The sequence below is a fragment of the Pleurodeles waltl genome, chromosome 4_1 (genome assembly GCF_031143425.1).
Source record: "Pleurodeles waltl isolate 20211129_DDA chromosome 4_1, aPleWal1.hap1.20221129, whole genome shotgun sequence".
NCBI lineage: Eukaryota > Metazoa > Chordata > Amphibia > Caudata > Salamandridae > Pleurodeles > Pleurodeles waltl.
The window spans coordinates 637,888,748-637,905,684 of NC_090442.1; the positions used below are offsets into that span (position 1 = coordinate 637,888,748).

Here is a 16,937-nt window from a genome sequence, read left to right on the forward strand (position 1 = left end):
AGGTTTAATCATGACATATCGGTGCAATTATCAAGCCAAACCGGTGATCCTCAGAAAACCCACATCGGCTCAACGCTCTGCATCAGCTACAATAACATTCCTGAAACGTTTCCTGGCAGCACTGCGTAATCATATCCCTTTATGTCACCGTGGGCACCATATTGCAAGTTCTGGGCTTCAGTCATTTCTTTTGAAAGTCAAATGTGTTCAATTAAATTGAGCTAAAACTACAACTCCCAGCTAGCATTTACCGTTGCGATTGGATGTCTAGGACCACTATGGAAGTGGTACTGGGAAACATATAGCAACAGATGCTGTGAAATAATCCTCACTATCGATGATACCAGTGATGGTAGTGACTTGAAAGTTTGATACATAAAGCCAAATTGGGGATACGATCAAGCCATCGTTCCGTGAGCCGCTCATGTTTAGCCACCTCCAAAGGCTAGGGAGAGCTAAAACCCTCACAAAAGTTCTCAGCAAAAGACAAAACACGTGGAGTGGGACAAAAGAAAAAACATATGAAAAGAGACTTCGAAATATCAGGATGAATGGAAGGATTTCATGTGTTCCGCCAGCCACCGCTGTCCTGACAAGTAGCTAGCTGTCTGTGGGAGGCCAGCGTTGAAACGGGGTGTACATTTCATTCCCTAGCAAGAAAGGTGAGGGGCTAGATTCAACCTATGTGTCAATGTGAAGACGAAGCACTCTTTGATTGGCCATTCTGCCTGACCTAGAGAACAGTAGCTTGCAGCTGGAGTTCAGGCGCTGCAGCTCCCACTTCATACCCCAGGGTGTGCCATCCCGGGGGTCTCCCCTTTACATACCCCAGCAATGTAGCTGAGGGCTCTGCAAGACCTGGACAAGGACGCTTTAGACCAGTGGTCTTCAAACTTTTTTATGCCGCGCCCCCCCAGTTGAAAAATAAAAATCATTGGTCCCCCCCTCTGAATTTTTCACAATTATTTTAGAAAGATGGCAATGTTTAAATAGGTCTAAACCTATTTAAACATTGCAGTTAAGTACTGTTACCTTTTTTAAAAAGCAATAACACGCTTCTGCTTAAAACAAAGGCATGTTATCTGTATAATATTTCTTTTGGCCAGATTTTGGCGCCCCCCCTGGGATCACTTGAGGCCCCCCAAGGGGGGCTCGCCCCCCAGTTTGAAGACCTCTGCTTTAGACTGACCTGAGCCACGGGAGGCTAACGTCCTGTGTACACGGTTTGGTTTTTAATGTCTCTAGGATGAGACTGGATCAGATGGTTGACTGTCACGGTGGGACAGGAGGTGTCTGGATTCGAGTAGCGGATACTCTGCAGTGGCACCAATGAGCCTCGCCCACTCACCAGGCAAGGTAGAGGGACTGGCACCTTAACTTGGGCTCCTAGTCTGAAACTTGATTAGAGCAGGAACGGAAGATAGAACTCAGTTTTACTCAGGTTTTCCTTGCTAAGTCCCCTGCAGCCCACAACTAATTCACCACAGCTGGTCGCGAAGGACAAATACGTCAAGGGTCCTTGTAGGTTACCGTCTAAGCTGTTGCTCGATCTACTGTGCCTCAAGGGAACAGTGGAGAGTCTGGAAGTTTGAGGTTGCGGCAAGCTAGTCCCTCATCTGACAAGGAGGAAGCATCCCACCGATTCCCTATTGCTGTAAGCAGTGCTTTATTTGTGCCGGTGGTTGCCCGTGAGGGCCTCCGGCACTAATTTCTGGGGTCCGGCACTTATTTTGCCTCATCAGACAAGAGGAAGATGGAGAAACCAGGAGGGAGATAAATGAACAGAGAGGGTCTGGTAGTGGAATGAAGCAGCATGAGATGGATTCAACCACACGCAGCCTTAGTATTCGCATTGCCACATTGACACAGCACCGGCTGTGGGCTTTTGAGGAGAGCTTTGGGCACCGGCACTTATTCCTTTACAAATTAACCACTGGCTGTACAGTACCCATGTGCGTGCGACGCCAGGTTATGCTACATAGCAGCGCCTTCTAGGCTAGAGTGAACATACCTTTGGCATGAGTTGAAAGAACAATGATAGATCTCTCATGGTCAAGCCCACGGTCATTACGGAGAAGCAGGAATGAGTTTTATTTGCCAAGAATAGCTCCATGCATGCACGTTTTGGCTAACATTATTTGCTTTAAGAATACACTCTCCCAATAGCCGAGTACAACAAAGTCAGAACATTGTTTGTGCACAGTTTCTTTATTTTCAACAAAGATAATGCTAAGGCACAGGCGCTTGTTTGTTACATTGCAGATGAAAAGTTGGAGAACTGGAAGGCATCTGGCTCCAGGTGGGGAGGGGCTGGGGAATACAACATAACATTAACTTTGTCATCCAGTCCTTCAGGTGCACGGGTACTATAATGTCTCATCTAAAGTGCCAATAACAGGGCGACCACCTTTCCTCTGTGGGAGGAGTGGACTACGGAATTATGCCCATTCTCTGTATTGAATCACTACTTCAGGGAACCAGGGGTGACCAAATGCAGTATGTATCTGAAACCCTAGGTAAACAATGTCTTGTAATCATTTTCTAGCCTTCGTAAAGCTTATACCCTCAAATAAAACACAGCATGAACATTGTCAAAAGCCTGGCTTCAGGGGAGATGTTTCCTATATGGACAAGAATATAGTTAAAATAGCTAATGTTTAGGGTGGTTTCCTAAAAAAAGTAGAAAAGATGGACAAAATTAGAACATAACAAAAAAGGACTGATTGCAAGCACAAAAGCTATTCAGAATTAGACAATAAGCATTGTATTTATTTAAAATCTTGGCAGTGTTGCTGCTTGCTTTGTGCATTATAGTGCCTCTATTTCTGCACTTTAATACAGTGAATACCAGATAATCGTTTGTCAAATCCATTGCAATACGAAACTACAAAATACATTGATTTCCCAACTCCCTTCCTCGTTGTCTGAAGTTGCATCCTGAAATATTCAGTATTATCAATTCATTAATGTGTACATGACAGATGGGATGTGCACAGTAGGGAAATAAAAATGCAAACGAATGTTGGCCTTCTCGATCATGCAGCATCGCTTAGGCAGCTTCTTACACTCAATAATTTATCCAGAATTTGCAGGAACATTTGAAATGTTTTTTTTTCATCTAACGCCTACACTTCGCAACTTGTGGGTTTCACGCATTTGTGGTTCTTTGTTAACAGAGGAAGCACTAAGACTGTCGTAAAACAATAACCATAATAAGAACGCTAACCTCTAATCGAGCAAAAAGCGCGCCTGCTGAGCTACCTGGCATGAACAGAAAGCACCAGAGGGAGGCCTGGAACTAAGTGAAACACGTCCCCCGCCACACAATGAGGTAGGTAACAGCGGCCTCTAATGGAATGAAATAGAATACACTAGCCTTGGCAGAACTTGACAACGACCCCCAGTGATGTCCTGGCAATGAAGAACTGAACTCCAGGGGTGAAAGAGGGAAAAGGGGGAACAAGCATGTCTTGAGCAGCTTACGAAATGCAAGTGGGTTATGTTGGCTTCAAAGTGACAGTGCCAGAAGCAACTTGTTCCAGGCCTTTAAGGTGAGGTAGGAGAACAATTATCATGTGTGAGCTCTATGGAAGGTGAGGAAATATCAAAGAAAAGTGCCTGAAGAACTAAGAGAGTGGGAGAGGGGACTCGCATTTAAACAAATGTATTTATTTTCACATTGATTATGACGTATTTAATAAAAAAATATGTAAAAGCAGAAACAGTAGTGGTGCCAGTCCTAGGATTAGCTTCAACTGCAGAGCAGTAACTTCTATTTAGCTGCCCCTCAACCCCCAGCATATCAAGTTTTTTTTTTATTTTTTTTTTACAAATTCTACCGAGACTCAAAACTAGGCACTCTCTACTATTCCCATGTTTCTACTGGAATGGTAGTTGCCTTGTGCCCGATTTAGAGGGGAGGACAGTTTGTACTTCATTAGGGCGACGGCGAAAAATACGCTGTTGCCTGGAAGGAGCACCCTTCTGCTTCATTTAGAGATGTCTGTTGGTCCTCCACATATCTCTAGTCAATGGTAGGAACCGCCATCACAGAAGTTTCTGTCAATATGTTAAAACTTAGACGGATGGTACCATCAAATAGTCAAACTTATGACTTATTTTGTTTTTTTTAAAACCAACTCTCTAAACGAGTTTGTTTTTAAATATCAAAAGCCAATGACTCCCATGGTCGGGGCCCATTTAAACATTTTCACTGTCCCTTACAGCTAGGTTTTACCAGGCAGTGAGGGAGAGAGAAAACTGGCCCTTGGACATCCCACTCCAAATTGGATGGAGATGGTTGAATCTCCAATGGAATACTGGCCATCGGAGTACTATCTTGGTGATGGAGTTGGCTGTGTTGTAGAAATACTGAAGATCTGCCCTCTTGTAAATCAGGCGAACAGTTGCAATGGAGTACTCTCCCCACCAAACTCAAAATTAGGCCCTGTACCTTCAAAATAATGTTTACCATATTGGACTGTTATTTGTGGTAGACACAATGACATAGAGCAAAGGACTTGGCCATGCAGTCAAGTCTGATAGATTGGAAGAGGCAAGCTTTACGTGGGTTGAAAAAATGAGGGGAGAATAAAAGGGGTGTGGCTTAAATACATACATTAAATTTCTGTTATTTCCATAGTGTGCTACCTGATTAGTATTTTGGGTCCTCTGTGATTTTTGTTATTGCATCCAGATATATAACACAACTTTTAGTCAGTCAGTCAAAAGGAATGTTTATTTAGACCTTGGTCTTTAAACAAACATAAAACAGCGAGGAGCTAATCATCATAAAGCATACATGTACAGATAGAATCACCTCATATAATTTATATAAAAGCAATAATAAAAATAATCATGATACATATATGTACAAATAACATCCCATCATATAATTTCCATGACAGATCGTACATTCGCTAAAAAAAATAGGTAAAAGGCAGATTAAAAGAGGTAAAAATCTAATAATCTAATAAAACCCATTTAGCGGCAACCACAAATCTCCCTTTGGCACAAGTCATACTGAGATATTTCATGTCTGTTAAACCCTGGGCAGCCAAAGACGTAACGGTTACGTCCTTGGCTGTGGCACTTGTGTGCGAAGGACGTAACCGTTATGTCCTTGGACTGACTCATGGGCTGGAGCTCCCCCATGAGCCTCGCCTCGGCACCCCCACTGTAGGGATGGAAGGGGAATTGCTTCCCCTTCCACCCGTCACTCCTCCTGCCCCCGTGGCGTCTGATGACATCAGAGGCCTGCCCCGGAGGAGAAATGCTTGTGCATTTCTCCTCCGATCACGTGGAGGGGCCGAGAAAGGCATCAAAGGAAAGGAAAGGCCTTTCCTTTCCCTTGATGTCTTTCTCAGCATTTCTGCAGAAATGCCCACTAGGCACCAGAGATTTTTTTTTTGTAGGTTATTGTCATGAGGGGAGCGGCCCCTTGTGCAAGGGCCGCTTCCCAGGGGGTCAAATTATTTTTAGGCAATTTCTGCCCCCCGTAATATAATTAGGCCGATCTGCTCCAAGGGGGGTCAGAAACCCCCTCGACACCAGGGATTTTTTTTTATTTTTATATATTATTATTATTATATATATATATATATATATATATATGTGTATATATATATATATATATATATATATATATATGGAGTGACACCTTGGGTAAGGGCCACTTCCCAGGGGGGCAAAATATTTTTAGGCCTTTTCTGCCCCCCGGGGGCAGATAGGCCTATTATAATTAGGCCAATCTGCATCCGGCAGGGGGGGGGGGGATGCAGAAACCCCTAGACACCAGGGATATATTTTTTTTGTTTACTTTATTTTTTTATATATGGGGAGCGACCCCTTAGGCAAGGGTCACTCCCCTGGGGGGTAAATTGTATTTAGGCCATTTCTGCCCCCCTGGGGGGCAGATCGGCCTATTTTTATTAGGCCAATCTGCCCCCATAAAGCCCACCAGAGACCAGGTAAGATTTATTTCCAAAATAAGAGGGTGGGGATATGGTACCCTCTCCCCAAATAAATGGGGCCAAAGTTGTTCTGCCCACCAGTGGGCAGATAGGGCAAATATCCCCGATCCACACCCGGGGGGGGTGGGGGTGGAGAAAGTCTACTAGATGCCAGGGAATTAAAAGATTAAAAATAGTAGGGTGGTGGCTACCACCCAGTATGGGCCTGGTTATGGCCCCACCCCAACTTAAGGGGATAACAGTCTTTCAGCTCCCCCGCACACTAAAACATCTTATCCCATGGCAAGCAAGAGGACATTTGATTATTTTGGGTTTTGGTTTTACATTTGGGCCATGAGAGCTTGGCTTACTCTCAAAATTGTCCCACTTGGAATGGTGAGGGCTGCACTTTTTGGACTTTGGAATGCTGCCATGTAGAAAAATCCACAAGACCTAGACACATGTGAAAACTAAACATTGGGTGAGTCCAGGGTGGTGTGATTCACATGCTCCTAGCACCATTTTCTTACCCACAATGCCCTGCAAACCTCCAACTTTGCAGGAAATCACACATATTTTACCCATTTTGTGATGGAACCTTCCGGAATCCCCAAAATTCCTATCCCCCAGCATTGTCTTATCTATACCGATAAAAATTCTGCCCCACTTGTCAGCCTAAAAATGATTTTTTTCCGACTGCACTATTGGACCCGCTTTGGTTTTTGGCTCTTCCCTGTGACAGGCACTTGGCCCACCTACACAAGAGAGGTATAATTTTTACCTGGAGACTAAGAGGAACGTTGGGCGGTAGGAAATGTGTCCCGGTGCGGTGATCCCACACAGAAATGTGGGGAAAATTTGTTTTTTTAGCTAAATTTCAGCTTTGCTTAGGATTTTTGGTAAGAAAACACTAAAGGATCCACACAGGTCACACCTCCCTGGACTCCCTCGGGTGTCTAGTTTTCAGAAATGTCTGGGTTTGGTAGGTTTCCCTGTATGGCTGCTGAGCCGAGGACCAAAAACGCAGGTGCCTCCCTCCCCCACAAAAACAGGTAGTTTTGTATTTGATCATTTTGATGTGTCAAGATAGTGTTTTGGGGCATTTCCTTTCACGGCCACTAGCCCTGCCCACACAAGTGAGGTACCATTTTTATCAGGAGACGTGGGGGAACACTGGGTGGAAGGAAATTTGTGGCTCCGCTCACATTCCAGAACTTTCTGTCACTGTAATGTGAGGAAAAGTGTTTTGAGGTGTGCATAGTATTCTGGGAAACAGAACCCAGTGAGAGCCCCACAAGTCACCCCATCCTGGATTCCCCTAGGTGTCTAGTTTTAAAAAATGCACAGGTTGGGTAGGTGCGGGCTGATCTAGAGGCAAAAATCTACAGCTAGGGACTTTGCAAAAAACACATCATATTTCAATGTAAGAATGTGATGTGTCCATCTTGCGTTTCCTGTTGCAAGCATTAGTCCTACCCATGCAAGTGAGGTACCATTTTTATCGGAGAACTTGGAGGAACACAGAATAACAAAACAAGTGTTATTTCCCCTTGTCTTTCTCTACAGTTTTTAATTTCCAAATGTAAGACAGTGTGTAAAAAATACATCTATTTGAGAAATGCCCTGTAATTCACATGTTAGTATGGGCACCCCGGAATTCAGAGATGTGCAAATAAACACTGGTTGTTAACACCTTATTATGTGCCAATTTTGGAAATACAAAGGTTTTCTTAATACCTATTTTTCACTCTTTATATTTCAGCAAATGAATTGCTAAATGCCCGGTATAGAATGAAAACCCATTGCAAGGTGCAGCTCATTTATTGGCTCTGGGTATGTAAGGTTCTTGATGAACCTACAAGCCATATCTATCTCTGCAACCAGAAGAGTCCAGCAGACATAACAGTATATTGCTTTCAAAATTCTGACATTGCAGGGAAAAGTTACAGAGTAAAACTTGGAGGAAAATGGTTGTTTTTTTTCACCTCAATTTCATTTTATTTTATTTCAGCTGTTATTTTCTGTAGGAAACTGTTGTAGGATCTAGACAAATTACCCAAATTACCCCTTGCTGAATTCAGAATTCTGTCTACCTTTCAGAAATGTTTAGCTTTCTAGGATCCAGCATTGGTTTCACACCCATTTATGTCACTAACTGGAAGGAGGCTGAAAGCACAACAAATAGTAAAAAAGGGGTTTGTCCCAGTAAAATGCCAAAATTGTATTGAAAAATGTGATTTTCTGATTTAAGTCTGCCTGTTCCTGAAAGCTGGGAAGATGGTGATTTTAGCACCGCAAACTCTTTGTTGATGCCATTTTCAGGGGAAAAACCACAAGCCTTCTTCTGCAGCCCTTTTTTCCTTTTTTTTTTTAAACTAATTTTTCGCTGTATTTTGGCTAATTTCTTGGTCTCCTTCAGGGGAACCCACAAAATCTGGTTACCTCTAGCATCCCTAGGATGTTGGAAAAAAGGACATAAATTTGGCGTGGGTAGTTTATGTGGACAAAACATTATGAGGACCTAAGCGCGAACTGCCCCAAACAGCCAAAAAAAAGGCTTGGCACCTGAGGGGGAAAAGGCCTGGCAGCGAAGGGATTAAAAAAAGGGGCCTTAAAACAGTTTTCCAAAGGATCTGAAATTTTAAACAATCCATGAGAATATGTAGGCTGTCACACTTTACGCTCAACCCACAGGTACATTTACCAAATACATCCATTATTGCCATTTATACCTTGCTATTACTATGGCACAGATCAATACCGGTTCTCAAACTTAACAATTCAGATCTGAACCTACGGTTTGGTAGTGAATCCGCATAGGGAAACCACTCCTCATTTTGCCATGAGTTAAGCATAAGTTGGACAGAAGGTTTCCCTTTTAAATACTGCATATCATGTTCTCTAGCTTTATTCTTTATTGAAACCCGGAGTTTACCGTTTGTGGTATTTATTAGCAAATTCTGTTGACCTATAATTAGACCAAGCACCCTACATATTTCCTCCAGGTTTTTCCTGACGCCCTTAGCCCACTTCAATTCACCGTATGTAATTTCATATTTACAACCATAGTGTTAACTTTTGCCCAACTCCTGAATTCAGACGTAACCAGACTCTAGTCACCTTGGCACATGCCAGATGGTTTAATAAAGTTATTCCTATTTCTGTTTTTGTTTGCCTGAGATATTGAAGACCTCTACAATAACAGCCTTTTCAAACATTTCTCCTTCTCATATTCCCATTCCTTTTGCCACTTAGGCTTAACAATTTTGGCTCCATACTGGAATTGTGTGTGAATCATGGGTGACTAGGCCATTATTACTGGTTTTAGGGATGTATCTCCATAATCTTTGTTACATTTTTTCAGACCACTTATTGAAGCTAAGGCTCTAACTTTGAGTAATCCAATATGATAATTCCACAATAATCTCGTTTTGAACCATACTCCTAGGCACCATTCAAAGGTTACAGATATTTTGCCACCTTGGCCTTATCCTTGTTTAGCACTAACTTTTTATTAATGCAGTATTCCATGAATGTATTCAGATTCCTTTGTAAGCCTATTTCTGTCAGATCTATAATTTGTCCTCATATAGAAAGCATGCTATATATTTGCCGTCCATTTTGGGGCTGGTGCCCTTTCTACTGCTAATACTGATGGGTAGATCCGAGGTAAACAAGGAACATATCAGGGGGCCAAGACACATCCCTGGTGCAGCCCATTATTATTTGGGATTTTCTGGTTCAAACTTCCATCTATATCAATAATTACCTGAGCCAAGTTGTGTGAGTGCAGACCCTTTTTAATTGTCAGGAGGCTGTTAGGAATGTCTTATTTCGCCAATGTTTCCCATAAACAATTCCAACAACCAAATTGAAGACTGTGAAGAAGTCTATGAAGCAGCAGAATAAACTGCCCCTTTGCTCCATAGCCTTCTGCACAAGTGTCCACAGGCTGAAGCAATGATCTATCATAGAGTTCCCTTCCTTAAAGCCTCATTGTTCCAGAGGCACAATATGGTGTTATTCTGAATATTCCTTAAGTCTACCTAAGATTATTTTTACGAACAGTTTTTCACCCATCAAGCAGATTAATCAACCTGTAATTTCGTTTTTTTTTGTGCCCTGCCTTTTATGTATCAGTCTGATGACTGCCACCTTCCAATTTTCAACCCTAGTTTTAACTATGACAGCTATTCTAGTCAAATCCAGGGTCAAATTTGTGCTTTTAATATTATGCAGGAGAAGTGGGTTCTAAAATCCTCATCAACATTATTTCAATCAATTAGACACATTCTCTCAGCCTCCAATCCAACGCCGTATATTTCTTTTAGATGCTCTCACACAACCCAGATGCATTTAAAAGAAGCCAGGAACACTGGGTTTGTCAATGGCTGGTAGATGTTTAAGCTTACTGAGCGACAACAAAGATTTTGTTGTAAATATTAATGAAAATGTTTGAATTCTAAAATTGTGAGCCTGTGAATTAAACATTATTGTGCCCTGTGGAATGGGTGATGGTCTCAGAATGTCTCAGTCACTCCTGTTATGTTCACTCTATGTTAGACATGCACTCCATTTTTCTCTACACATATTGTCAATCTGCATATCTTACATCTCATCTCTTTCCTCTTCGGCACCCTTTCATGAGCGTTCTTCCACACATCTCCTTCACTTCATCACCCCTAAGCACACAGCACTCCTACTTATTGTTTTTTTTTTTGCCTTGTCAATATTTTGACAACTATGTACTTTTTTCAAGCAAATTTGCACAGAATCAAAATTGGAATATGTGACTACTGCAATATACACTCTGAAGAGAGGCCAAGGGTTGGATGGCCATGTATTCTGAGCACCTTTTTGACCCACTGATGGGCACTGTGTGAAACTCCCAGTTCTTTCAGCCTGAATTCTAGAGCTCTCTATCATTGCCTGTTATAAATCCTGGACGCACCTCAGTTCAAAGTATGTACTATGCAGGAATAATATGCGCCACAAAAAATACTTAAATATCACGTCCTGGAAATAGCTAACACACTTGGGGAATGCAGGATTAAGTAAAACATGTGAAATATAAATGAGGACTAAATTGCTGACATGGATTACCTTAACAATGTTTACATTCATTGTTCAGAAATTGATCAGTGTTTTAACCAGCAAAATTAGGAATATGAATATAGGGCCCCACGACACGTTTTAAGTGCGTTTTTAATTACTAAAAGGTATGCAAGCTTGATGGACCTGGCCCACTTAAAGTCCTGAGAGGAGAATTTTTTTAGACCATTATCCTTCATGCAAAGGCTGAAATGAGTGACCTTCTGAACTATGCAACCCAGTCAATTTCTAAGGTTAACCCCAATCAATATGTATGCAAAACTGTACACTGAATGAATTTCAGAGACCTGAAAGCGATTTGATATTTGGTGGCTGGACAATGCCACTTAAATTCAAGATTCCCATTTTCTTATTTTATAAAAGGATTACTTACAGATAGCAAGCTTCTTTTAATTTTTATACTAACAGGTCCCAGTATGTCCTTATACCTTCATACTTTCTACGCCAAGATCTTAGTTTAGAGTGGACTGCCTGCATCCCTTGAGACAGTTTATTTGTCAATAAACTACCTTTCAACAACTGTTAAACATACACAAGATCAAAAACGGCGAGTAGCAGAAGAACAATTTCGGGCCTCCTGTAAAAGATACTGGAAGGATGCAAAGAAGTGTTATTCCTCCAGCATCAGACCTGTCAACATGTTTTAGCCACTGTATGTCCCATAAGGGGGATCCTGGCTTTCATCAGGATCAGGATAACCATATGTTACTCCAATCGCTCATACAACATACAGCAGTCACTCCTAGTATTTATGCCTTGATTGCTAACTATAACATAGTATCTTTTTGAAGAGGCCCGAGATTTTTAGTCTGCTACTGTAGATCCTGCACTACCATCACAGAAAGTATTCCCTGTAGCCAGGCAGCCCACTCTTCACTATAATACTTCCTGATGAATGTGGTAACCTTATGATGAAGTCTGACACCTAGGTTGGTGTGTTAGGGTCTATCTAATTTTTTGTAAAATTATGGATCCTCTCCGGATACATACACACAAATTGTTAGGTGTCTGTACATTTGGATAATTTCCTGCCGAGACACCTATAAGTTTGTCATGGTTGCTCTTGTGTAGTGTTAACTGTGACTGGGAGGGTGCGCTTTACAACAGTCCATTCCCTTCTTCACCCCTCCCCCCCGGGAGATTTCATAGATAATTAAACTACCTCTTCCTTCCTTATGCTGCAGGAGTATAAAATAACTACTTCCCCACAAGATATTGGCTTTGTCTGTCTTCAACTGACATTTTATGGACCCTGATGGCATGGTTGTTTAGTCTTGTTGGACCCAGTGTCCAGCATGGACTGTTAGACTTTGTATTTGTAACTTTTAAAAGTCTGGAAGGCCCCCTGTGTAGTTTGGGAAGACTGGCATCAGATTTGCTGAAATCCCTAGTCCACTGCTTGCTTTTTGGCGGAGTAAAGGGAGCTATTGTAGTAGATGTTAGGTACTTAGCCTACTTGGATCAAGGAGACACATCTTAATGCCTCAGGAAAAGCCCACAACACTTTCATCAGGGCTTAATGAAAGAGGGTGGAGTTTTGATTAAGGGTTGCCCAATCAAAGATGGGACAGACTGGATGTCCTGGCATGCAGTGGTGGCTAATTTGATCTAGGCCTTAGTGCCACAAGGACGGAAAGGCCATGTTTGGCTGGTAGACATGGTGGCTGTTGACATTAGGACACAACCCAGAGACACATTCCAAAAAAATCGATATAACTTTCAGCAGGAAAAAGAGAGTGTTTAAAGATATCTTCCCCTGCCTCAGTATATCACTGTCAACAAAGAGAAAGATTAGCCATTGTTGACTGCTCCAGCCAAAGTATGGAGTAGGAGGGTCACAAATGTAGTTATTATTGGTAACTTTTGCTCTCTCTTATGATTTAGCCCCACTAAACTAAACAATCTGATGAGGAAGAGAAGCTTATTGAACGAACGGGAACCACCTAAAATATGAACGAAGAAAAAGAGGCTTAGAAAATCTCAAGTAACACCTCAGACTCGAATTCCTCAACCGCCTTCTCCATTGGACGTCACCTGAAGAGGATTAGAAGAAAGATTAACCCGACAATAAGGGAAAGTACATGAACTAGGAGGGATTGGATACAATGATCAGAAGCAACGGGGATCTGTTTAGAAAATGCATGCATAACCTTCCCTCCTCATCTACAAGTTTACTCTCAAGTAGAGCAGTTCTTTGGCAAAGGCCACAGATTGTGCTAAATTGGCTACTTCTGGTTCACATGGGCTACAATATTTATCTTTTATTTCTCTACACCTTACTTTACTTGAGTATTTGTAGAAAACTAAATAGAAATACCTTTTGCTCATCCATCCTTTCCCGAGGCTGCTAGTGGCCTTTACTTTTAAAATAAATGTAGGGACTTTCCAAAATGTTTTGATTGCATGGAAGGTATTATAATATGTAACATTTGTTCTGTCAAATTCGTTTTTACTGTCTCCCTGTGTAAACAAGACATTAACCATGCTATTACATTAACTATGATTTTGTAGATGTGGTAGAGTAAGTTATTGGACTAATTCATACTTTGTAGAGAGCTGTGTGTAAAATGGCGGTTACAGGTTTGAATCATAGGAAGTAAAGATTTTTTGTGCAAGTTAGTTAAAATAAATTACAACTATATATTAATACTCATATCAGAATTCACAATAGATACAATTAATGTTAAAACTTTATTAAAAAAAGCCTTTTTGACTATTCACAAACAGCATTCAATTGTCAGAACGTATAGACCTACCATATTCCAACCTCTCTGCATTAATTATTCTGTAAACGACTGATTGCTTAAACATTCTATTGTACAATCAATGTACTTGTTTGTCAGTTCACTGAAACACAAGAGAGTAGCATTGTTACCTGTCCGGACTCCACTTTCCCGGAATATGGGCCTTAGGAGCTTGCTGCTTATATTCAGCAGTCGAGGGCACACGCATGAGTGCTCTGTTATTTCCTCCTTAACATTGCAAAGTAGCACTTTCTTTCCTTGCTGATTGGTTGCAACCATTAGCATTTGACCTGTAAGTTTTTTAATTTATAAGAGTTTTTCGAGGGCGCATTTTTAAATTTGATTCCAGACCGTTTGTCAGTGAGACAGAATTAGGATTTTATATTTTTCTTTCTTATGACTTTATATGCCTGCTTCGTCATTGTTAGAAGTGTTGATATTGATGGGAGGTGATTTTGCATGAGACATGCTCAACTATTCTGTTTTCCAGATTCCAAACATAACTCGGTTTAACACATTTAGAGGACATTGTTTTTTTAAACTGATTTGCAAACCATTTTCTTGTAAGTGATTTGACTTTATAATCCATTCTGTGTAAGTGATAATGGAATAAATTAATCTGTTTACGCTAAACAGGGCATTCTCTGGTTGCCAAATTTAGGAGGGTCGCTGTCACTTTGATTAAGACATTGGGTAAGGTCAGAGATACAAGGTGAAAAGAGAAGGGAGGCAAATGTATATCCCTGTTTGAGTCCGTTATTACTCGATGTTTTTGTGTTAATTCTGTTCCAATTGCAATTTTACTTGTACCCAGGTATCTTTATGAAGATATATTAGTAGATGTGATAGAGTGTGACCTATTCCTCAAGCATGTCATTGTGTCCACAGAATGTTTCTCACCCCCTTATCAAAGATGGTGGAGAAATCAATGAGGTTAAAAAATAGCTTGTGATATTTGTTTTCTAAAGAGCGGCAAGCAAAAGTAACTAGTGTAACTAATTTGTCCACTTTCGAGCAATTGGTTCTAAAACTTGGCTGATAACGATTAGGGGTGTGCAGTCAACTCTGCTCGTGGAGTTCGCAGAGTTTTTCCCACTCTGCGCTCCGCTTAGAGTAGGAGTTACTCTCTCGTGCTCACTAACATTAAGTTGGTGAGCGCGAGTGAGGAAAATCTTACTCCAGAACGCCTCCCAGCGAGATTTCTCAAAGCGGGCGGTCACGGATGGTCATTACCGCTTGCGTTAAGAAACCTTCCATTCGCATTGAGGAAGCTGCTGCTCGAGTAGAAAATCTACTTGCGTGGCAGAAAACAAGCAGCACCCTATTGCACTTCTCATGGTGCAGTTCACACTGATTTTTCAGTGCTAGACAAACACCCGGTGCTAAAAATCAGCACAGACGGCGCAACCTAACACACTTCACTGCTTGTGGAACTCCGTGTAGCGTGGAGGAGTTTTTTGGTCATTTCGTGGAGTTCCGCATAGTGGAACTCAGCGAACTCTGCCCAAGCCTAATAACGATGTATTATTTGATTATCATTGGCCCATTGTATTAGGAGTGTTAAAGTGTTTTGTAAAAATGTTGCTGTCTGCTTCTAGTAGCGCAATGAGTCGGTAGCTACTTAGTTCTGTTTGTGGACCTCTCTTTATAGGCTGTATGCTGGAGCCTTTCTAGGGTTGCGGAAAGGGCAACTGTGATATGGAACAATGTTGATAAAGGAATACCCCAGTCTGATGCCTGTATTAAAGATAAAGAGATACCATTAGGATAAGGTGTATTAGAATCTTGGCAACTTCTTATGAGTGTTTCACACCCATTATGTGAAGTTAGATATTTTTGTTGACTCGTGTCATAATATAATTTATTGAAGTTACTAATATTACCTCCAAATAAATTTGGCAAAATGGTTCTCCAACTGGAATATGAGATAAGATAATATGTGCCAGGTTTATAACAATGCGAACCATAGGCTACGGTATACCAGACGTTTTGAGTGTCATTATTATTACCTGCACATTGAAATTCCGCTCAGGAATCTGCCTGACAATGTAGTTTAATACTTTATACTTCCTTTTTTGCATTCATAATTAAAGTGCCTTATTTCATCTACATTAGCTTTCAATTTTGTGCAGCTCTCAGTTTTCTCCTATACACCCGTCTTTCATGAATCCACTGTATTTATCCATTGGGCCTTGTCTGGTAGTTGGGGACACACTGTCCCCATGAGGACCTCCATATGGAGCAGGGTTTGTACTGATTTGCATAAAGTGGGCATTTGTCTAGAGTGGCATGGTGTGCAAAAAATTATAGACTGTAATGCAGCCTGGGCAATTGTCATTGGCTAAGATTAAGATGAGCATTCCATCCATCAACTTGTTCATGTTGCAGTTGATGCCCTAAGTGCAACGGGTATGCCCAAGTGAGGGTCTCCTGCTCAATGTGCCATAGGACTCAAGATATACCCTACTGATGAGCCCCAGGTAGGCCAAAACTGGTCTGGGGTTGTTTGTTGGACCCTTCTGGAGGGGGTCTTGTCTAGCAGTTTGGGACAGACTGTTCATATAAAGCGCAAGATCTGCACTCATTGCACTGATTTTCATACGGCGGGCCATTGTCTAGTGTGGCATGGATTCTCAGTGGCTAAGATTAATTCAAGCTTTTCACCTATTAACTTGTTTTTGTTACAAATCAAGGAAAGGCATCAATGGGCAACTGGGGACCAAATAGCATGAAATGAGATTGTTTGTGTTGGAAATGGCACTTTCAGCAGGGACATCCCCAGACTTTTTGCTGAATTTCTTGGCTCTAAGACTCTGGGCACTTTACCATTTCTAACCAGTGCTAAAGTGGATGTGCTCCTTGCTTAAAACATGGTAACATTAGCTTATCTACAATTGACCTATTCAATTTACTTGTAAGTCCCTAGTAAAGTGCACTACAGGTGCCCCGGGCCTATAAAGTAAATGCTCCTATTGGGTCTGCAGTGCTGATTGTGCCACCCATTACAGTTGCACTTCAAACATGTCTCGGGCCTGCCGCTGCAGAACCTGTGTGTGCAGTTTTCAACTGCCATTTCGACCTGGCAAGTGCAACTACTTGTCGGGCCCAAACCTTCCTTTTTAATCACATG

The 16,937-nt window shown here is 41.6% G+C and overlaps 1 protein-coding gene across 1 annotated transcript in view; it reads right to left on the minus strand.

Moving 5' to 3' along the window:
* Positions 1–16,937, minus strand: part of PPM1H (protein phosphatase, Mg2+/Mn2+ dependent 1H) — a 726,537-nt gene that overhangs the window by 523,584 nt on the left and 186,016 nt on the right. The window lies entirely within an intron of this gene.